Genomic DNA, 24,924 nt, shown 5'->3' on the forward strand with positions numbered 1-24,924 from the left:
GCCCCAGGAAGATAAAACAGGAAAGTTCTGGAGTTAATTGTGGTTAATCTCACGCCGTAGCCCCTTTCAATCCAGAGCTTCCAGCAGCCATCAGCCCGCCATGACTCCCTAACCGCCCAACGGGCACACAAAGCGGCTTACAAACACTTTAAAAATACAACATTAAAAACAATCATTAAAAACAATTTACAATAATTAAAAAATCTAAAAACAAACAAACCCCGTGGATTTTCATATAAAAAGCAAGAACGCCAGCCAGCCTGGCGTTAAATACCCTAGATATTTAAACTGCTTTAAAAATCACTTCCTCACCCCAGAAGACCTTGGAAACTGTAGTGCTGGGAGAAGGGAGTAGTCTTCTCAGGACTCTTCGGGCAAATTTTAGATAGCCCCACAGAAAAGTAAACCAAAACAAAGGCTGTGGATATTTTCTTTTGACTTTTAATGAGTCAGTAATAGTATTTGGATTTCCAATTCATTCAACTTTTGTTTAATGTTAACACAAAAAACCTTCAAACACCAAGCACAACTACCTATGACTACCTACTACTGGGTACTTGTGGCACTTTTGTAAGATATATTTTTGGAGCGATAAATGGATTGATTTTTGTAAACAAGTCATTTACTTTCTAGGAAAACACTGCAATTAATTCCCTCAGGAAAAGAAAGATATTATTGTAACAGCGGTACTTTTAAATACTTGGCATGCCCAGAGCATGTGAACATTGTGAGTAGGCATGTCAAAGGCTGTTCTACATACCTGACCTGCCAGGTAATCATTCTGAACCTTTAGAAATAATCTCGGCTGGAGGAGTTTTTGAGGCAGGGCACGTACCTGTATTTTGCTCCAAGTGTTCAGTTGGACAGGAAATGATTTGGGAAAACTTTCTGTCCTTTTCATTAAGGGGAGGCTCAGGCTTATAAAGTAAACAACAGAAAGGTGACTAGTCTGCTATCCATGCATCTGACTTCATGATCGGTAGCCACCATTGGGCCTGACAAAAAGCTGACTTCCTCGCTTTTGCTGCTTGAAAGTTTATAGGAAGCATTCAGCACAATTTCGTAGGAGAGGCTTATGTGTCAGGTGAATCAGACTGTCCAGTTGCAGCATGCAGCCATTTTTCTACATATTGGGCTATGTACGAGAAGGGGTTCTTGCTGTGTTTATATGAATTTAGAGTACTTATTAAATATGGGAACTTAGCACATGTCAGCAGGAAAATGGGGCAGCTCTCAAAGTGATTGCATTTATTTATTTTAAAAATGTGTGTCCTGCCTCTTTCCTCTCATCCTCCTACAGAGATATCCAAATTAGTTCACAATAAAATTAAAAGAAAACCTCTAAAAAAGAAAGCGAAAAACCTTTATGATACTGCAAGGGTAGACTAGCTTGGGTGTAACAATCTCCGATAATGTAACCCACACACAGTTGCAGAACCTGGAGAGTCAGCGCATGACACCTTTTAGGTGCTCCAAGACACTGAGAATGGAAACAGCAGCTGGGCTTCCTGTCCTATTCTTTCACAATTAGTTTCATCCACTTTCCTTGGGGTAGAGTTGTGCTGGACACAGCAGGTAGAGGAGGGAAGTGGATGAGAGGGCTGTTTGAGGAAAACAGTAGCTTCTTTTGGAAAAACAGTATTGTTTGGCCCTAGTCACGTTTTGTATTTCTAGATGTAACCAAGGGAGAAAAGATGCATGATTGGGGCTCATTTAATTTGTTAGAATGGGGAAGGATGCTCACTGTGATGTTCAAATCGTGGGCTGCTGTTTGACAAGTGAAGAACATATGAATTTCCACTTGGTCTGTTACCTCTTTGTCATCTAGACTACTGCTTCTCAATGTGTGTTCCCCATCGTACCACTTTGCCTGGTCCACCTATTGGAAGTACCACTGGAAGTAACTTCCGATATTTCCTCACCATTAACTTCCAGATTGGGAGGCCAGACACAATGAGACAAACACATTGTCTTGGATGATACCTGAGGATACAGGAGTTACTGGTCCCTGATCTTCAAAACTTATTTACAGAAAGGGAGGAAAAACTGTGTTTACTGTGAGGTGAATTCAAATTGTAGCAAACTTTATTTAAAAAAAAATCATTTCATTGTAAAGCAAACCAATCTAGGCAAAGGAAATGTTATTTTAGTGTAGATTAAATTTATGTCTTAGATATAGAAAGATTATTGTGTCTGCTTCAGATGTAATTTCATGCCTGAGAATTTACATTGTAGGAAAACTGGTCTGGATCACATTAGCCAGAATCCTGTTTTGCTGTCAGTTTAATTAAATGGAAACTGCTGGCAAGGAGACAAGGATAGGTTTATAGAAGCAATGCTGTTTTGTATGTTGGAACTGGAAAAAGAAGTCCTTAGGTCTTCCAGTTCAAAAAGGACACAAAAGCAAAACCTGTGATTCACTCTTGTTTACAGTGATTTTAGTTATGTCAATGCCCGTGAACATATTTAATACACAGTATAACAGCTGAACATTTCCAAGCTTTGAAGGTTCTGACCTCTGACAAAGAGGTTGTTACTTTAAAGATATATATATATTTAAAGACAGTACAGGGACCTTTTCCTTCTCTGTCTAATGTGAATATAGACAGTGAACAGTGGATATTCTATTTGCTCATTGCAACTTTTGTTGTCAAGCACTCTCACACACATGGAAAACATCCTCTAAGTTAAGAACAGTGATTTAGCTGTTAGCTGAGGTTGGCTCAGTGCCTTTTAGCTTTGATTTTTTTTTAGAGAAGTCCGTTTGGCTACTTCTACTGGCCAAGGCACCATATTCACTTGTGGGAAAGTTGTGATGGGGGGCAAAGGAGAAAAACATGTTTTCTTTGCACCTCTTCTTTTACAGTTCTGTTTATTGTAGCATGACATTTTGTGCTGTACATTCTACAGTATTTCTCAACTAGAGTGAAGATCAGGAATCCAGACTTGCTCTTCAGACCTGACTGCTTCAAATGACTCAGAAGTGTGCCTGAAAATGAGCATTTATGTTTCCTACTGACAACTTTTTTTACACAGCCCCCCAAATTTCAGCATGATTTATGTTCCAGTCCTGTTTATAGTGCTGACTTGTATCTACCCTGAACTTATATTAATTTTTCTTTTTTAAATCTCTGTGGAAGTTTTCAACAAGACCTGTGGTGACCTACAAAAGGATCATTTGGGTCTTGCATTCCACACAGACATGCGGATTTACATTGAACAAAGAAAAGTGCACTTCTCTCTGCCTCTCTTTAACTCTCTCTCATACACATAGCTTCTGTGCCTCCACATCACTTCTCCAGTCCCAGTGGATCATTACTTTGCAAATGACACTTTCCTGTCTGCATAAGCTGGAGAATTAAGGAAACAATGTTACAAAAGTGAAATCAGAATTGGAGAAGTGTTTTGGTCACAGCACTTTCTTTTTAGTTTGCATTTGTTTATTCTTAATTATATTGTATGTGTACTTATGATTGAATGAATATGTTATACTTTATATTTTATTTCACACACGCACACTTGCACACTCTGGCCTGTGGGAGAGGCCCCTCTACATGTCTCACCATCACTATCACAGCAATGGTGTGTGAGAATAAGGAAAAGGGCCTTCTCTGTGGTGATGCCCAGAAAGTAGAGCTGCTTTTTCCAATAGATTTGTTTTGCTGCTTCTTTGTTGCTGCTCTTCTGTTTGAAACCCTTTTTGTTTAGGCAAGCCTTTGGCCTGGGTGACTACAACATGATGACTTGCAGGTGTAAGAAAGTCATCTCATGTCGAAGAAAGGCCTTTCATGCCAGTGCTATGCATAAAAGTATGGATTTGTATTGCGTTTGTTACTACCTTGCAGTTAAAGTCAGCTGACTCTGTTAGGTGGTGAAGTTTGTTTAGCTAACATGTTAGTTAACTGAACTCATCTTTTTTTGTCTCAGTAGGAAAAGAGAGAACTTGTTGACATCACTCATCTTCTCTGAATGGTCATCTGACCATGACTAGGTCAGAAATCTCATGATTGAAATATAACTTTAGATTTTGATGAAAACAAAGAGCCCCAAGCCAGAGTTTTGTTTTTTGTTTTTTGCTTCAGAGAAGCTTTCTAAGACTACCCCACTTCTCTTCATTCCTTCTTGTAGGTTTCCTATGAAAAAAGTGATATGCAAAACCATTCTTCAGGGGCAGAGTTGGGTGTTAGCTAGGCCAACTGAGGGCCTGAGCAGCTGGACCAACCCTCTGATCCCTCAGCACTGGTCAGCCGCTATAGGTCCTCCCTCCCCATGTGCCATCCTTTCTTTGTTCCTGAACATCCTGTTCCCAAATCTTTGTTTTCTGTGCTTTCTTACACACTGTGATACAGCACGGGGCACCTGCCCATCTACTGTAGTTTTTTCTAAAGGCAGAATTTGAGCAAGGGCTTAGTATGGGAATCTCTTTTTACAGCTTTGCTTGGTATGTATGAATTAATTATAAAGATGTAAGATTCACCAGGGCATGTACAGAGTCAGACCAAGCACCTGTAACCTTTCCTCAAACATCTTGTCTTTAGGAGCCCAGACTTTCATCCACAGGATGCATCTTTCAGGCAAGATTGAACTCCGTCACCTCTCTTTTTGGAAATTAAGCATTGTTCTTTGTTTTTCATTTTTAGACTTTAAAATGAGGAACTGAAACCTTCTAAACGGGGAACAGTCAGAGACAAAAGCTTTTAATCTTAGCTTTGGATCAAGGACATCACTGACAATGAGGTTAACTTGTGAAATGATGCTTGCCATCTCTGTTCTGCTTTTCCCAACCTGTCTTGGAGCATATGCACTTCCCCTCCCCTCAGGTTCTCTGATGGGGAAGTGATCTGATTGGCTATTTGCCCTACCTGAACAAGAAATCTGGAGAGGTTTTGCTTTGAATCAGAGGAAAATTGGTAAACTCTCTTGGCTTGTGAGTCTCAGACCATTTTAGGTCATCACTGCTAAGTGAAGATAGACATAATGTTTCTAACAGCAGGCTCACAAGTGGTTCCTTCACCTGTAGTATTGAACGCATTTTTGCAACTTGTTTGTGGGCCAAGCTGCGCATGATTTAGGAAATTCATTGTCCTGTTTTGTGCCTTTATTTTTTCCCAGCAAGGCTAGTAGCAGCTTGGAGGCAAAGTGTGTGTGATTTCAGTTGGGGGGAATGGGGGAAAAGAGTTCAGTGCCCTCTCTTTCAGCCCTCCTGCCCTCATATAATTCATCTCCCTAGACCAGGGGTCTCCAAACTTTTTGGCCAGAGGGCCGCATCAGATATCTAGTGTGGTGTTGAAGGCCGGGGAAAAAAATTAAATATAAAATTTAAATAAATAAATCGGAGATGGAACTTAGATGAGTGAATAAATGAACGAATGGGTTCATTTATGCAACCTCTCTGGCCCTCAGAACACCCTCCAGGCGCAATCAGAGCACAGTTATGGTCATGTTCAGTTGAGTGGGCCAGAAGCTTTCAGGGGACGTTGGCTGCTGGCCAGAAAGAGGCTTGCTGCAGGCCGCATCTGGCCCCCGGGCCGGGGTTTGGAGACCCCTGCCCTAGACACTGCTTTTAACTTTAAAAAAATGATGGGAGAGGTCTACAACCCAATCCTACTGAAGGCAGATCTTGTGGTCCGCCACTAAAAGTCCCAGTCCAATGTTGCAGAAGGTGTGCCACTGTTATGTGCTGCAGGACTGATGGTGCAAATAGCAAGGGAACCTCTACACATGCCAACAACTCACCCAGGCTGTGTCGCAGCAGGAACAGGCTGTGGGCAATTCAGGCGAAGGAGCAGGGCAGGCAGGGAGCACTTTGAGGGCAGGAGGAGGCAGATCTTGGCAGCAGTCATCCACAGTGGCATCTTATCCCCCTTTTCCTGCACAACACCCCCATCCCCATGTGTCCTCTGACTTACACCAGCCAAATAGCTGGCAGAGGTTCAAGGAGACTCAATGGTGGTCAGGTGGCTTATGGGGAGGTAAATAAAAAATATTTTTGCTTGCCTCTCCCTGGCTGTCTGTTCACTCCTCCACCATAGGAGGCAAAGTGCGCTCTGTTGGCACCACTGCAGCACGTAAACTCATGCATAGCATGTACTTTGCCCCTTGTACCATTTTCATGTATGAATTATAAATGATGGGTTAAGTTTTAGTCTCACTCTTCTTTTCATGGTTCAGACGGGCTGTTCACACCTGTTAAAAATTATGTGTTTGTATGATTGCGTGTTTATCCTACAACTTACAAAATAAACCCCCCAAAAAATCCACAAACTAAATTTTTAAAGTAGCAAAATTGTTCTAGGGTGGGGGGGGATGTATGTTAGTGATGTTACTGGTATTAGCCAATCAGCATTTCGTGCAACATGTTGAAAAATTATAAAGCTTTTTTTTTCTTTTCAGAGTCCATTCTAGGATATTTAGGTATGTGTAAGTTTCCAGGGCAGCAGAGGTGTTATTTAAGGAATGTCTACCACACTTCTGTCTGTCCTCACTCTTTGAGGAGTGTTAGAGATGATCAGGTTCCTTTCTTCATTTTTGTTGTAACACTTGTAATCCTTGAGAGAAATTTTCCTCTCGAGAAACCCTGGGAGTAGAGGGGATAGTCTTTTGTTTTCTTTTTGCCCTCTTTATCTGCAAAGCTGTTTCCTGGTTTTTTTCTCATTGTATATCCTGCTTTACAGCCCAATCCTGAGCTGCCTGGAGCCGCGGGACCCGGCGGCTCCACAAAGGGCTCCTGCCAGATCCCGAGCCTCCCGCGCTACTGCAGGAGGCTCCTTGGGAAGTTTGTCCCCTTCCCCTGAGTAAGGGAAGCAGTCCCGCAATGGGACTACTCACTTTAGCGGCGACTGTTTGGTCACCGCTAAAGTAAAGGCGCTCGTGTAGGGTGAGCAGCCCTCCACAAGCGCCTGGGATCCTGCAGAGCTTGGCTCTGCAGACCTGCCTCTCCCCCACCCCCGGGAATGCCTCCTCCCTCCCCAGAACACCTCCCCCACGCCCCCGGGAACGCCCCAATTTCCCGTTCCGCAGCCCGGCGGTCATGGAGACCACCGAGCTGCGGAACCTGGGCGCCCGCCAAGCGGTGGCTCAGCACCGGCCGGAACTGAGCCACCTCTGGCAGGAGCCCAGTAGTAAGCCCCACAAACGTGCCTTACGGCACGTTTGCGACTGTGGTCCGCACCACGGAGGCGCGGTGCGGACCATAGGATTGGGCTCTTAGGCAGTTGTCATCCACGTGAGGTGGTTTTTAATTGCTTGCCCTTAGGTAGTTTCTCTACGTTTCAGATGTTTTACCAAGAAAGGAGAAAGGGCTTCTTAGTCATCATGGCACTAAGAATCTTTGCCAATAAAACGATTTAGTCTCTGAACAGCAAAGTGTGGTATTTTGTTCAGCGAGTTTATTTTAATTTTTTTTTGTTCCTCTCTTCATGACAGCGTTTCAAATACTGATAGTGATTTACAGAACTTCAAAGCCATGGGACATTAAAACAAAGCATGGTCAGTGTATTGTTTCTGGCCTTATCCAATTATAGAATTGAGTTTAGGCAAGCAATAACGCACTAACTGAAATATCCATTCTTCATAATTGAATTTCATGAAGACGATGTTTTTGCCGCTATGTACAAATCCCCATTTTTGTTCACTTGTGTCTACTTCTTTTGTCTTTAAAAATATGACACAACCTGGAGATGGAAGAAGAGCTTCAGCTAAAGAAAGTGACACTTTTGATGGCAGACAGACTATAATCAGTCAGAAACCTTGATGCATCCAATGTTAACCCATTTCTGCCCAGCTCACAGGTGTACACATTTTATCCCTGTTGCGTATATGCAACACTGGACAGAAATGGCTTTTAAACTCTTATTGGTTTCATTGAATTGTTCAAGTATGTGCATAAATCTTATAGTGGAATCAGTAGACTGTAAACAGTACAATATGAAACTTTGGCTGGGTCATTGACACCATTCCAGTTCTGGGCACGAGCAACTAGTCATACGTAATAATTGGTGGCCCTCGATGGGGATGTGCCATCTCCTTGTACTTCTCAATATGCATCCTGCCAGTTCAGTGGGGCAAATGAGCATTGCAAATGCAGCAGATGAGGCACATGTCCATCAGCTATGGGTATAAAATGCTGTCTATATCAAGAGATAAATCAATTCAGATTTTATTTCTATTACTACATTTGATGTTCAGTTGTGCTTTATTGATTAGACATTATCTGCAGTTATATTTTAAATGTTCTAGCACAGTGTTTCTCAAACTATGGGTTGGGACCCACAAGGTGGGTTGTGAGCCAATTTCAAGTGGGTCCCCATTCATGTCAATATTTTATTTTTAATATATTAGAGCTGATGCTACCGTGGTATGTGACTGCATTTGGGGAAATGTTACACATCTGTACTTTTAACAGTGTATGTATGCTTTAAGAGTGTATGTATGTTCTGTGTATGCTTTTAACAATGATAATAAATGGAACTTATTCCTGGGTAAGTGTGGGTAGGATTGCAGCCTAGGATTGTTAAAAATTTTCTTGCTTGATGATATAACTTCTGGTCATGACATCACTTCCGGTGGGTCCTGACAGATTCTCATTCTTAAAAGTGGGTTCTAGTTCTAAAAGTTTGAGAACCACTGTACTAGTATATCCCCTAATTTTCTGGCTCAAAAACCATCAGAATAAATGATAGCATTACATACACTGAAAGAGTTTTGCCATGTGCCTTTTTATTTATTTGCTCATGAACTGGTGCACCCGCCCTCCTGAATATAGTACTACACAGCCTCTGTGTTTGCTAACTGCACCTCCACACTGTAAAGATAAAAATCTATTTGTTATCTGTCACAAGGGTTTTATTTCTTAGAGGCATTCTGAGAAATTAATCCTTTCTGGTACATATTTTTGAACTGAATGAGAAAAGTAGACCATTCCCTTCTCCTCTCAGTTAGATACATTTAGATCTCTGACATTCCATAAACCTTGACCTTGTTTGGAAAGAATGGATTCTTCTTGCTACAATACACTGCAAAACTGTGTGTGTATATGTGTGTGTTTAATTTCATGAGCTAGCCGGCTTAATGTTTCACATAAGTATGATGAGAGAGTGATCTGCTAAAGATAGAAACACTGACGCCAGTTGGCTATTGTGATCTTCGTTAACATGTTGTTTGGATAATAGGATAAATTTTGAGCAGTCTTGGAGTGTTTTTTAAAAGTTCTCTTTCTCTCTCTCTCTCCCCCCCCCCTTCCCTTACTTGGCCCAGATTAAAAGTGCAGCTTTAAGATATTTCTCCTAAAATAAATTTCAGGCATCCTCATTTATAGTCAGCATGCCCTGATTACTTGCAGACATACTGGAAATTTACATGTGCTTTTCTCCATTATAAAACACTGATCTGTTCATATCATTAGTTCCCTCATGACTGGAGGTTGGCAGGAAGCCAAGGGCAGTCTAAATCTGTCGCTGTAAATCGTGAGTTGAAATAGCAGAAAGTGGGTTTGTAACTTTGAAAGTGTAAACAGTTTGGAAAATGAAGTAATTTTAGCCTATGATTGATTGCCTTGCGATTCTACTTTAAATTAGCCCAGGGGCTCAGATGGAAATATATGCTTATTATACATATTTTTTTTCTTTTCATTTTTATTTTCTGGGGGAATAATAGCCTCGTTGGGTAGGCTGCTGAACAATGTATGCTTCTCCTAGTGTGACCTTTTGGGAAAAGAATAGTTTTATTGTGTGTCCATTACTTTGCCTGAAACAACATTTTACAGTTATTAAATTGACTTGTTCTGAATATAAATAAAAGGCTGGGAATGCAAAGCAGCTGTACTGAATTGCACTAGGTTTGTACATGAATATTGCTATTTGAAATAGGTAAATGCAGCTTACAATATATTCTTCCCTGGTGCATTTTGAAGCTGCCTTTATATCGATCCTGACCATTGCTTTATCTAGTCCATCAGTATTGTTTACTTAGACTAGCACTGACTCTCCCTGGTTTCAGAGCTCTTTCCTAGACCAGCTATCTGAGACACATGTCACAGCTTCAGAACAGTGGAACCAATGTGTAAGAACCCTAATTTCCTCTCCATGATTAAGCTGTAGAAAATGCAGTTCCACAAATTTGCAGCAGAAGTTGGCTGTGCATTGCACTGATTGGCTGCTACCAATAATGTCACCAAGGGACTTCCCTATTAATCTGAAGAGCCATTTTGTACCTTTTTCATTAATAAGTCAACAACTACATGGATAAATATAGATGCAGCACTTTGTTAAAAAGTAGACCTCCCACCTGAAGTGGGGTGGGAGGGGGGAAAGAAGGCAAGACTGATGGCTGAATCAACATTAGATTATTCTGACACTTCCATTGTGAATCTGGAAAAAATGCCAGGCTTGCATCACAACTGGTGGATCTGCTGTGAGCTTTCTTTTATGTTAAGTTTGTATTCACTCTGAAATCTTTTCACTAAACCTGGGACCTTATGCATGCAAGGCATGTACTCTGCCACTGAACTTTGGCCACTTCCTAATGGGCATCTGCCTGGCAAAAAATAGTTTTGACTCAGTGACCTCTGGAATATGGGACCAGCATGTTCCCACTGCTCCCCTCTCATATGTGGCCATATTTTCTGTATTGTGATTTGTTCCTTCAATATTATTATAGAAAAAATTCTCATTTTTTAAGCATGTGATGCATTTAGGTTCTGGACACTGTCCTGTGGCAACCCATTCTTTTGAAATACTTTTGGAGTAAATATTTAGGCACCAGGAATGTTCTGATAATTTAAAAAAATACGATGAATATACAGGATCTTTACGAGGCCTGCACAAGTTACCTACAAAGCCAAATTTATCCCAGTGTATTTGAGACTTGCTTGGTGCTTGATAACCACCACCCCTGTTTATATAATCTCAGGCAGGCAGCTACCTTGGGCATCTGCTCCTGCAGAGGAAAGGTGGGGTAAAAAAAAATCTTTTAAATAAATAAATAAAATAAAATGAGGAGGATTACCTTTGCCCTGGCAGATCACCATACTTAGTTGATGGGCACCTAGTGTCATGGGTCACTGGTTGTGCAGGTGATGGTCTGCCTTATACCATTAAGAAGGAGACACTTATTAGGAGGGAGATTCTAAATTAAAACCCAATTCTGCTCTGAGCAGTAGTGGTCCTGGCCACTGTGTTACCTGGGGACACGCCTGGAGGTGCCACCCCTAGCAGTTTTTGACTGAAAACCGGAAGTGACACTTGAAGGCCCTCTGGAGATCTTAGAAGGCCTTCTCGACTCCACTCTTCCTCTTTCACTCCATCACTCTGTTCCTTTTCCAATCTAAAGAGGAGGACCTGGGGAGATGGATGAGCAGACAGAAGTGAGCACCCTCCACCAATCTGCTGCCTGAGTCAGTCTCCGGGATGGACCAATCAATGATAAATGTCAGGGTTAGGCACCCCTTTTGTGCACTCTGGTCTCAATTCAAATTTTAATGCCATATGACTGTTACTCATGGGTCAGCTCAGATGCCCAGGAAGCCGGACCTGAGTCAGGTTTTTGTATTGTGGCCCTTAGACCTGATGAGCTGTAACTCAAAGTAAGTCCTGCCAGTATCCATTGCTTCTTACTTGTCATACTTAAAAAATGTTTCAGGCTCAGGCTCACAGATGAAATAGATTGTAGTATTACGTGTGGGGAAATTGTGGCTGATTTTATAAATACATTAAAATTCATGGTTAGAATTTTGTTTTTTTGAAAGCCTACAAATTTTAAGTGTTTCTCTTGAAGCAATAATGAGCACCTATCAAAATAAGTACCTATCTGTACTTAAAGACAACACATAAAGAAATGCTCATAGTTGCTTTCTTGGAACAAGCAGAGCATTTATCTGTTGTGCTAGCCTTCCTTTTTGGAAGGAAGGCTTTGTTTTTCTGATTTGTCACAGAATCAGTAGCTGTTCCTCACTCCTAGTTGTTGGGCTGTCTGATAAATGATTGCGAGGTTGCTTCAATAACCCACATGTTATGATTTCCCTGTTTCTCTTAGCATTTTTGGTCCAGACATTGGGGTTTCCTCTTAGAAAATGCTTCCTCCTTGTCATGTTTTATTTGTTTTTCACATTTTTATACCTCCCTTCCTCCAAGGAGCTCAGGGTGGTATACATAGTTGTTCCCCTCCTTTCGTCCTCACAACAACCCTGTAAGGTAGGTAAGGCTGAGAGATAGTGATTGGCCCAAGGTCACCTAATTTTTTCATCTTAGGGCTGAAATCCAAGATCTGAAGCAAATCACTGCAAATTCTTTCTCACTGATATTTTTCTTTTCTTTGTTCTTAGACAACCTTTCTGCTTGAGATACTTTGACTCTAAGGGGCTCCTCTATGGTGTTAGCTACATTGACTGGTATGGCCCATGGGGGCTGTCCAAGGCATAAGTCATCAGGGGCTTCTCATTCTATGAAGACACTTTTTTTTTAACGATCTAGCAAAATATGTGTTTAACTGAGGAGAATGTAGCCCTCCCCTACAAGTGCTTCAGACCCCAATGGATGTTTTCAGGACATGAACCTTCCCATGCTGAAATCCTAATCAAGACCTCTCCCCCCCTCATCATTATCAATTGCTTTGTTTAAAATGTTGAGGGGCCATTCCCTTCTTATTTCAAGACTAGATTCATTCATCTTTTTCACCCAGCTGCCATCTTGTCTTCACCCAAATTGCAGTGTTTCCACCCTTGTTTTTACTTCCATGAAATAGGAAAAGATGCACTTTCTGTCAAGCACAGGTCAAGAAATGGAAATCAATTGTGGTGTCTTCTTTGGAGTCATGGGGACTACTTGCTAGCATCATGACAGCCAACATTTAGCTTGTCGCTGATGCAACAATCCCTTGTTGCATAGGGATTGGCTGATATACGCCATTGACCTTGGACTGCTTGTGAAGCATCAAGCTCAGCTGTTACCAGTCAGGGTCTGTAAAAATAGGAGTGGGAGTGAGCACATGGGTGCCACAATACAAAGTTAGTGGGCTGCATTTGACCCAGTGGGCCAGAAGAATAGACTTGAATATTTGGAATAGACCTGAAATTGGTTAAACTAGAAAAACCGATGTACATTATATAGACCCTTCAATTGGTGTATGAGAAGAACATTTCCAACTTTAATTTATACATAATTGTTTCTTTAAGAGCAGAAGTGAGTACATATTAGGTAAACAACTGGAACAAGTTTATCAGTAAAATGTTTTCAACAGAGATTTTCTTTCTTCCTGACGTGAATATTTTTCCCCATCCTTTTGCTTTCTCTTTGATAGGCTTCCAAAAAAGTTATTAAAATGTTGCAAAACAAATAAGGTAATGCTGGAGCTTATTAAAAATTGGTTCTTTTGTTCCTGTCTGGCAGCTGACAAATTGTCTTGTGCTGTGTCTTACCTGTTCCATTGTGAAAGGTTAACAGAGAAAATGGCTGCAAATAAATTGCTATTGAACGTTGTTGAAAATTAAGCACAGCACTTTTCTCTATGAAGGATCCCTTCCAAAGCTCTCTTATTCATTCTGCTCCCTGCATGTCTTTCTAACACTTGTCTCTTACATTATGTTTGGCACACAAGGAAACATTAACTAGAAAAGAAACGCCTGACCATGGTGTTACTAGACTCTATTATCTGGCTGTCACATGCCCATACGAGAGAGCTCTAATTTTGGTTCATACTGACAATGATTTCTGACGGTTTCCTTAACTATCTTTTATGGAGAGCTGGTGGAATGTAGTCAGGCTCAAAAGTAATATTTTTTTGGCTTTTAAAAGATTCATCTCAAACATCGCAACAAGACACACTTACTCAGAAAAGTGTAATTATTCTCACATCTTTGGATGTCAGAGATATCAGTGTTGTGGTTAAAGGAGTGCCAACTTGTTATTTTTTAAACGGGCTGAGATATGGGTAGTGTGCTATTAACTCTAAACAGTACATATAATAGAGGGCGGTTAAAAAAAATAAAGAACACACACGTACACAATATAAATTATATCATGCAAGAATTAACAAGGCTGTTATTTCATTAAGGGTTTCAAAGAGAGCATAAATGTCAAGAGCAAAGCTTAAGTGCTTAAATCACTGGACAGTTTCCACTCTCCCACCCCTCATTATGTGGCTTTGAGAGTAGAAGCTACTGTATTTTTTATTTTATTTTTAAAGGCAGGCCAAAGTTCCACTGAATTTTTCAGGCTGATAATGAAAGGGCCATTGCATGAAAAACCCAAGATAAAGTGTTCTATTCTTACTATTCGAGGTGAATGGAAGGAATTTCATGCTGCATTTCTGAGAAGTATGTAGCAATAATAGGGTTTTATAATGAACAGTGCTCAGGGTTTCTCTGTTTGTTTTGGAGTATGAACTGCACAGGACATGTGGAAGAGTTCTTGGGTTCCCACTCCTGAAACTCTATTAATCCAATTAAAGAGAAATAGTCTTTTCTGCAAAAATGGATGTTATTGTTTGAATGCTAAAATCAAACAGTTAGGACTCTGTTCTGAAGTGTAGAGAGAGACTCCTTTAAGATGGTAGGTTTGTGGCATGCTCTTTGCTCTTGTCCCTGTCATCTTCTCAGTTATGTATAATTAAACTTTTCTTTTGTTTAATCATCTGCTGATCTTGAAGCATCTTAGTAGCATCTCCCTTTCACCATGTACCCCATGTATCAGTGACAGATCGGTGGCCCACACGTGCATGTTTTAGTCATGTGATTTCGCCTCCCCCAATTTTTTGACAGGAAAGATTGCAAAACCGAACCTCAGTGTGTCATACAGTTATCCATATTATATCTGATGTGTGGTGGCAGAAGAAGCATGTGGTTGTTTGTATATGAACTGGATTATAAACATACAGTAGACATAAACATCTTAAAGGACAGGAATCAGTTCTGACGAAAGGAAGTACAGGTCCAGGCTTGTTGTAAACTGATTTTTATACATGGATTTGACTCCACGAATGACCCCCTGTAAATGAGAAGTAATGTGCTAATCCCTGGAGAAGGGAAAAAAATGCACCCCTTTAAAATCACAGTTTAAAAAACTGCTTTTTACTGTTGCAGAGAGACAGTCATGCAAGTGATTACAGGTATAACCTAAGTAGCCACAGATTTTTCTATCTCATAGCTGATGAGAAGGGCCCTTTAAATTAGAGGAAAACAGTCGTTTAATAATGCCAGAGAGGGCAGCCAGCTGACAATCCATCAATCACTCTCTAAGCAGGCTTCACTCCTCCCTTCCCCCTAAGCAGTGAAAGAAGGCTAAATGGCAGTGATTATCACCTTCTCCATTCTTTCCCCCTTGCTGGGGCTCCTGGTGAAGGGAGAGATTGCTGCCTGCTAGTGAAGCCTAAGCTCCTGGAGAAAGACTGATTGTCTCTGGGTGCATTACAAAGGTCAGCAAGGCTGTTTTTAAATCACCAAAGAGATTTTATTTTTTAAATTGATTGGCTATAGTGCGTTTTTTGCCATCCACTGAGTTCTTGGAATGGAACCCTCACAAGTAATGAGACTCAATCTGTATTCCTCTACACAACAAATAATTATCATATGAAAATGACTACCACAGCATTCTTTTCAATCTAGCTTCTGTTTTTTGAGGAACAAAACTGCTTTGATCATCCTTGAATCTAGGGCAACCTACTCTGGCGGAGAGACAGGGAGAGTGTGATCCATTTGACTCACTTGGACTTCTTAGGCTGCAATCCTATACACAGAGAATAAGCTCTATTGAATACAGTGGGAATTGCTTCTGAGTAGACATGCATAGGATTGCACTGTTGGTAATTTTCAATATTAAGCATGGTATTAGGCCCGTGGTACTCACACTTCTTCTGAGTAAAACTCCAGAGATAAGTTTTTGCAGGTGGGGGGAAATTGGCAACAAAGTGATCTCCAGGATCATGCTGCTGCGGGGAAGGGGGGGCTTTCTTTAAACCTAACCTACCTGCTGCCAGAGTCCAGAGGGGATGGGGAGCCCCGCAGAGCCCTTTGCAGGTCTCCCCGTGGCTTGTAGAAAGTAAAAATAATGATCACAACCCAGTTCTGGGTTATAATCACGAAATTGGAAGTGGGCTGCAATCACTATTTTCACTGTCTACAAGCTGTGGGATGCCCTGCAAAGGGCTCCATGGGGCTCCCCGCACTCCCAGGACCCCAGCAGCAGGAGGGTTAGGTTTAAAGAAAGCCTCCCTTCCCTGCAGCGGTGTGATCCTGGGGATCACGTCGCTGCTTTCCCCCTGCCCCGCCCCTTAAAGCAGAACCCTTAAAGTGGTTCTCAGGCTAGTGGGTCAGGACCCACCAGTTTGAGTACCATTGTATTAGGTTATTGACAGCTATCAGTAAGAAGGAACATAAAGTAAAAAGTTTAGGTAGCTAGCAGTTTATTTATGAGTACAATTCAGTGGTTTTGTCCTAACCAGCCAGAGACAAACAGCCCTAACAGCCAGAGACTACCATTCAAGTGATATCCAAAAGAGTACCTACTTCCCTGTCAATTTACTGATTGTTAAGATTTTTGAGGATCCAGGTCTGGGTGTTCCACTTATGAGGTGAGAGAGGTGGTGGCAAGGGATTGGGCCTGCTGTGTGCTGGGACCTTATTTGTGGAATACAAATATTCCCTCTTGTGTTCATTTGCCTGTGCCTATTCTGGTGATCATGAAGTGTCATTTAAAATAAATCCCGGTTGTTTTAATGGGCATTTGGTGTTATCAAACTGACTGATTTATGGGCAATTTATGACTTCTGGACACTGTTTTTAAGTACTTTGTAAGAAACCTTAAAACTTTGATTAATAGCTAGGAGATACATTGGCATCCTTCAGTCTTGGAAGACTATGGTATCGCACTCTGAAAAGTGGTTCTGGAACAGAGTGTCCTCTCCAGTGCGCGAAGGCTGGGTAAAGTAGGTATGGAGGATAGACTGTTACCCATGCAGCAAATCCCCCCTCTCCACATCGCTGAAATGGTCCAATGGAAAGGCAGAGGCCAATACGGTTGGTTCCAGCAGCGTCGCAGGAGTTGCCAGATCGTGACTGTATTCAGCCATGAACTGCCTCAGGGACTTCAGCTCCGGATTTTCCCTTGAGGTTGACTCCTAGGTTGAGGTGATAGCTACTTAGATATCTTTTTAAAATGGTTGAACAAATTCATGAAGGAGATGTCTATAAATCAGTTGCTAAATGGAACCTCCAAGTTCAGAAGCTTGTGTGCCACTGCGTATCCAATACTGGGGGCAAATAACAGAAGATGATTGTCACCATCATGTCTTGTCTGTGGCTCTTCAGAGGCTAGCTGTGTGGAAGACAGAAAGAATAATGGACATAGATGGTGTGACTGAGGGGTGTTAATGCACTGCTTCAATGCAAAAGCGTGCATTGGGATGACAATCAGGTGGTCCATTCTGCTTATTTGTGTGTGTGTGTGTGTGTGTGTGTGTGTGTGTGTGTGTTGGGCCTCTTTGAGTCTTTGATTTATGTACAGCGCTCTAGAAATGTTCTAGAAATCTAGTTCTTTTCAGAAGCTAGGAAGCAGAGGACTTCCTCTTCACAGAGCGGAGAGGCTCGTTTCCTCTTCCTCTCTCCTCTCCTTCTCCCTCTTCTTCTTCTCTCAGTCTCTTTGGTCTTTTGAAAAGGGGATACAACACAGCAATTATACCCTTAAGGAGCAGTAATGCTTTGCTGCTTTGTTTTTTCTTGAAAGTGGTAGTATGTCTTTCCTCACTGTGAAAGATAGATGGAGCTGTTTCAGGCTGTACTCTCCCCACTTTCATCTTTTTTATTTCCAGCTGCCTTTTCAAATTTAAATTCTTCAAGGTGAGACTCAGAATATACATATTTGCAATCTTAACTCTCTTACATTTTGTAAAAAAAAATATTGTGGGTTAGATATTGGTTTCAAATAGACCTCCTATTCTGAACTCCTGGCTACTCAGAACTAAGCCCCAGAGTTTCAATGGGATTTCCTCCCATGTAAGTGTGTATGGGATTACAGCTTTTCTCCTGTTCTTTTTCCTTCAGCTTAAATCTCCTGGAAATATGAATTTTTAAAAAACCTGAATGATTGCATAGGAAAATTGAAGATTATTTCATGCTCGTAATGTCTGAGTAAATGGCTCTAAAATTAGAAAATTGTTTCAGATCATTGAGGGGTCAGGCAAGTTGAAATTGAATGCCGTGCTGCTCAATCACAGGGAATGCAACCTTATTTCTAACACCAGAGAGGAAGCCAGATCTGGAAGCTTTTATAAGGTTCAAAGAATATCACATGATTTACAGGGGCCCTAGGCAAGCTTTCTCCACATGGTATCATGGCATTCTTTGAAAGAGATGACCACATCAGCCGCCTTCCAGGCCTCTTCTCTCTTGGTTGAGATCTGTCATGCTACAACATGGACATCCGTGCACATGTTCATCAAACATATGCTCGCTTCAGCAGATGCTACCTTTGGGAGATGGGTTCTGCAGGAAGGATGATAAATCCAACTGTATGCCCGCCCTGGTTAGAATGGTACCACTATTTCATGTCCTGAAGGATATTGAATGTCCTCCTCCCTTTCTTTAGAGAAAATGGGAATTTTGTCCATATTTACCTGTACAGTCTTGTTCTTGAAGAAAGCATTCGTCCACTTCTTCATGCTACACCTTGGGAGGTAGATAGGATCCTGAACCACGTACCTATATCCCCAGTAGCTATTGTTTATATGATTCATATGGTGAATGCAAGCTTAATTGTTTAGAGTTTCTCCTATCTCTGTGGGTCTGATCTGGGGAAGATGGGGGCTCTCTCCCATAGAGGAGTCAGTCAGCAGTTGGCCCTACCTCCTGACAAGGGGAAAAGAAATACTCCAAAAGATATATATGAATACCTTATTTTCCTCAAGAATGGGAATTTACAAGTAAGCTTAGAAAAGAATTCTGTGGGTTTTTTTTTTGTATATTCTTTAACCTTCTTTGCAGAATTTGAATTTATTTTATGACTTGCTTTCCTGTGATAAATATTATGGACAGTTTTATTATTCAGGTCCAATTCTTGATCAACATGCTCAATTTTTGATTCTGTGTAGATGAGAACAAAAAAGATCAGATTCAAATCACCAGCTGTAAAATAATGTTCTCCAGCTGGGAGCTTTAAGTACATATTAGACGGAACAGGGGGTTTTATGTGACTGTATTAGCGTGGGATTGAACAGTAGTTTCAATCTCTCCTAGATTTGTAAGTATTCCCTTCATTTCAAATGTTAAACTTATTTTAAGATCTCTCTGAACTTTTGATATTTCTCCAGTGTTCTGACAAACAGTGGAAAATAACATAAAAGAGAGGTTTTGAAATAATTCACTACCTTACTTATGGGGACATGATTGGACGGGAAAAATATCTATTGCTTAGACCCAGCAAGGCTTTTGTATGTAGAATTTGATGCTGTCAGCTCTGATGGCACTGATCATCTTTTGGGGAGAGAGATTTCCAGGGCTGCCAACTTGTGATTTTAAAAATCTGTTAGAGACAGTGTGAGTTGGGCTGGAGCCTAGTTTGCGCAGCTGTGGTGAGGGCAAAACATGGCACTTGTGATTCCTCATCAGGCATTACAGGTGATAATGGATAGCAAAATGGGTTCCATAGGAAAACAAGCAGAGAATATTTATTATGGAATGTATATAATTGCTGCTACTGTTGCTGCTTATTTGACATCAGACTAGTAAAAGTTTCATACAAAATCAATAACATTGACAGCCTGTTAAAAATAGTCCTTATCTTATAGGTAGCCAATTTTCTATATGCTTTCTCTATCCTTGATTACATTAGCTTTCAAGTAGTGGGGCTGCTGCATGACATACAGGCGAGTTAAACATGGGTGGCTTTTGTGCCTATAAAAGTCCTGTCAACAAAGCAGTCTCCCTGTTGTGTGGATAATTTACCCAAATTTGTTTCAACCTCAAAAAACAAAGATTTGCAGGTTTGCCTACTGGGGTTAGCTAATTATTTTATTTGCATTTTCTTAATGTGGAAATTCAGCCATTAATATTTAAGAAGTGTTGCAATTAATTAGCTGGCCATGGCATACCAAGTAGCATTACAAGAGCAAGCGGAGATGGAAATCAAGGGAAATGAGCTTCAGCAATGTTTCCTTGTCAGGTTGGGGAGGGCAACCAACACTGGCCCCAAGTGGCAAAGGTCCCCAGTCTGCAGGATTCCAGTAGATGAGATTACATAGCTGGACTGGGGGGGGGGTGGTTAACCTTTCTGTACCTGCTGTGGCAATTTACAAACTTGGACATCTAGTGTGGCTTTGCCTCTGCAGCTTTCTCCCACCCATTGATTTTCTTTTCTTAAATGCTACACAAAGCGTGTTTATCTGAGCAACTGAGGAGCACACAGAATGTCCAGCTAATAATTTTTAAAAACAAACACACAGGAGTGCTGTTTTCTTAAAATTTTATAGACAGAGAGCTGCAAGGGTGACTGATAGTAAATCCATTATAATGAAGAGCTTTAGATAGTGATAGTCCTACTGCATTTGTGTGGTGATAACCTTGTTTTGGCAGTTGTCCTTTAACTCTGGATTTTTGTCATAATGATCAAGAAGGGAGGCATGCTTGCTGCTAGAAGTATTCTCATTGGCAATCGAAGGTTGGCATATGAGAGCAATCATAAGATTGTCCCTTAATTATTTATCCTCAGCTATACTCAAACTGTGTCTTAAAAAAAGAAAGCAAGAAAACTTGTGCACCAGGAAAAGCTGGGCTTTTTAAAAAACATGTATAAATTATGCAAATAATACTTTAAACATATATTGTCTTCCTTTGCATAATATATTTTCTGCAAGTCATGGGGAGAGGCATTCAGCATACCATGCTATGAAATTACACCAGCCCTATTCTAACTGCTGCAAATTCTGTGGAGTTCCCCTCTGGCTTTGGGGATTTCACCAGATGTTCTCCACCTTTGTATCGCCAAAAAGGGCTAGAAAGGACTAACACAGTGCAGTGATTAGCATGTTGAACTGGAACCACAGAGACCTAGGTTCATCTCTCTCTACTCAGCCTTGGGCCAGTTGCTCTCCTTTTTAACCTAATCCATCTCACAGGGTGGTTGTAAGAATAAAATGCAGGAGGGTTATGTCAAAAACAAAAGCTGAGAGGGTCGAAATGTTCTGAATTGTGTGGCCAATAAGAAAGCCTTCAAGGTTTTTTTTTTTGTTTTTTTTTTGTAATGTACTGTATACATTAATAACTTAGGCTGCAACCCTAAACACACTTACTTGGGACTCCCATTGAAATCATCGGGAATTTCTTCTTAATAAACATTCATAAGATTTTGCTATTTGTTTTATTGCATTCATATCCCACCTTTCTTCCATGGCAAAGCTTGAGGCAAATCACAGAGGTTCCAAGAGTTGCACAAAGCCAGGTCTGCTGGATTTAAGTGAAGTCACTGCATCATGTACCCTCAGACCGCGCCCTGTGCTATTTTATCTCACAGCACAGCATTCTGTACCAAAATGCTATACCTAGTGCAGTGGTTCTTACACATTTAGCACCGGAACCCACTTTTTAGAATGAGAATCTGTCAGGATCCACTGGAAGTGATGTCATGACCGGAAGTGACATCATCAAGCAGAAAAATTTTGCGCAATCTTAGGCTGCAATCCTACCTACACTTACGCAGTAGTGACTATCATTGATAAAATCATATACATAGTAACCTGTTAAAAGTACATTTCCCTGACTGCAGTCACATACCTGGGAGCATCAAGTCTAATATATTAAAAATAAAATATTGAAATGAATGGGGACCCACCTGAAATTGGCTTGCAACCCACCTAGTGGGTCCCAACCCACAGTTTGAGAAACACTGACCTAGTGAATACAGTGGATATTGCTCCTGCACTTTATTCATGACCTTGACTTCTGTTTTACTTTCAAGCAATGGCCTAATATATATGTAACATTGCCTAATCTCTAATTTGGTCAAGATACTGGGAGTGTCCTAAAGGCTTGCTTTTCCTTGCCTTCTCACTCCAATTCCAATTCCCCCTCCCTTTCCCTCATTGGTCTTAACCATGGTGAAGACTAGCTTGAGTCTATGATTTCAAACTAGCAACAGTCAGCAGTCATTAGCACTCTTCTTGTTATTTACATAATGCCTTCAGTTAGAACACATGAATCTTGCCTGTACCATGAACTTACTAGGTGGCCTTAGACAAACTACTCCCTCTCTGCCTCAATTCCCCAGTTGGAATATGGGGAATCATAATATTTACTGATGTTTCAAGGTTGTAAAGAGAATATCAAGAATACCACGTGAAGCAATTTGTACACTCAGAAAGTCCTATAGAAACGTGAAGTATTATTATTGTAGTTACGTGTATGAGAGCATCTAAAGCTGTAAAAAGGGAATGGAAAGAGTTTAGATTATCCTAATACAATTTTCAGTGTTAGGGAGTGAGAATGGGAAGTGAAGTATCAAAGTAAGTTCACAAGTATATTTACCACAGTTGTACTGAGATAACATTGAGCATTGATGCAATAGTGAAATAGCTATTACAGGGGCACACGCCACAGAGTCAGAACTTTCATATCGCCTGGGCAGTACAGTACATTTCAGTGGAAACCACTCACACATTCAGCTGTATGTTATCGAGTGATAAGTTATTGAGTGATGAGACAACCTGCGATGTGTATGCATAGGGAGGACAGTTGTGAAAGACTAGCAAGATAAGGCAGTGAGTTCACAGAGAATACTGTTGAGTCTAGTGAGCTATTAGAAGTGTTGGAGGAAAGAATAGAGTGATTTCAGCAACCTACATTGCACTATGTAGTGATACTAGACTGAGGACAGTGGACAGTGCGTCAGACACAAAGTGATAAAGAGGGAATTCTTCAGTGAAGACATCAGAAATGCTGTGGGGGGGTTTTTTGTGCTTTTTTTTGGTCATGTAGCTCCTCCAGCATTCATCTAGGATTTTTGCCTCTGCTTTGTTCTGCTAACAGGGTCAAAATATTAACATTAGCAACTGATAACAGTATTATGCATCATTCTTCCATGAGGCCTTCCTGGTGACAAGTGTTACTAAGGGAAGGCAGTGCTGTTGGTTTACTACATATTTCCTTTAAATTAGAAATCTGCTCTGTTGACTAATCAAAGGCAGAAATACAGATTCTCTGTGTTTATGCTGGAACTGGCCAATCGCAGGAAACAATGTTATGCAGCTAGTTCCCTTCTGTGCCTGTAGAGGGCTTTGAGTCCTGTATACACACTCACATGTACACACAGGCTGGCGTTTCACTGGCTTAGGTGCCAGCCCTGATCTGAGAGGTTCTCAGATTGTCCTAGAGTTTCTGACATAGACTTACTTTGCTTATCTAGTTTAAAAAAACAACAACTATTTTTTTCTATGTATGAAGAAAACAAATTTGAGTCTGAGTTGTTTTGAGTATTTTTAGCAGATCCGAAGATCAGCCTCATTATGTTAACAGACCTTCTTGCTAAATGTTCTCCACTGTGTGAGTCTAGTTTGTGTTTTGTATTTTACTATGCAGTGCCTGTTCCAGTTGATTGCAGTTCAGAGAATTACAAAATTGTGAAGGGTGGGGCTTCAGCAGCTGAGTTACAGTACAGGCTGTTTCTCAAAATAAACCACAACAGTGCAATACTGACGTGCAATTTATGTCACAGTTTTTTGTATAGTGAAAAAGTATGCTGCATACTAATTTAAATTTTGGGCAGCCTCCCTCCATTTCCCCTTCTTCTCTGTCTTTCACTTTCCCTCCCCCCATTTTTTCTTTTTAATCATGCATTTTTGCTTTTTAATATTTTTTTCACCCATCTTGGCTTGCTTCCAATTTAGCAGCTTCAGTGAGACGGGGTGTTGGGGTGGAATAACTGATCTTTTTATTCAGCAGTTTAACTCTAAATGTGTTTTTCTCCTTTGTTGTATACACTTTGTGCTAACTTAACTGCCTTGGGAGAGATTTAGATTTGTGGTGGGACACATCACAGAAAGTTGAAACTGAAGCACTGATAAAGTTACTGCTCAAGTTTGGAATCTTACACACCGGGAGCCAAATCAGGCTGTTTAGCTGTGTGTGCTCATACATTCCCCTTTTACAAACATCTTTCTGTATAATGTCTTGTAATTGGAACAGGAAATCATTGAGTAACTGTACGATGAATAAGAGTACTTAGGCTGAAAGGAAAATTACCTTCCGAGAAATTATATTCACCATTTCTCCCCCCTCCCCATTTCTTGCTTCACATTACAATGTTGGTAATGATAGTAACAGATGTGAGTATTCTTATCTGTATAGCATTGTTCTGCAGACTCTTTCCACCCTTCCCTCCCCCCCCCCAATCATTTTCAAAAATGAAAATAGGAAATGCCTAACTAGGAAACTGAATTCTGTGTTACAGCAGAATTGCAATAACATGGAAATGTCAATACCATTATCGATATCTTGGAAGGCTGGAGTAATGCCAAGTGTATGAAGTTGGTGCTCTGCCTTCACTTGGCTGCTAGGACTACTGTAAAAACTACAATATGTTTTCCTACCGTTTGATTAGCTATCAAATAAATGTGTACTGTGCAAAAAGAAAGAGCACCGCTTCTTGTTTCCTAGTGGTAAAGGGAGAAAGTAGTGCTTCAAAAATAGTTCTAATACATACTTGGAAACTTAAGCAAAAACAAAACAAAAAATCTTTACATGTTTGTTTCCATTGGCATCCGAATGCATTTGCACTAATATGATTAAAAGGACTAAAGGGCAAAATACTTGGCAGATTTTTGCAGTTGGGGTAATTAGGTGCAGGAAGGAACATGCATATTTTTTCCATCAAGTGCTATAAAATCCTGGTGTGAAGATTGTTTTGTTTTTTTCTAAAGAGGGGAAAAAAAGCTTACTGATGTTAAAAGTGG

The 24,924-nt window shown here is 40.8% G+C and overlaps 1 protein-coding gene across 1 annotated transcript in view; it reads left to right on the plus strand.

The window, feature by feature from the left end:
• ARID5B (AT-rich interaction domain 5B) overlaps positions 1-24,924 on the plus strand; it is a 230,451-nt gene that overhangs the window by 74,850 nt on the left and 130,677 nt on the right. The gene's annotated exons all lie outside the window — the stretch shown is intronic.

The sequence above is a fragment of the Tiliqua scincoides genome, chromosome 3 (genome assembly GCF_035046505.1).
Source record: "Tiliqua scincoides isolate rTilSci1 chromosome 3, rTilSci1.hap2, whole genome shotgun sequence".
NCBI lineage: Eukaryota > Metazoa > Chordata > Lepidosauria > Squamata > Scincidae > Tiliqua > Tiliqua scincoides.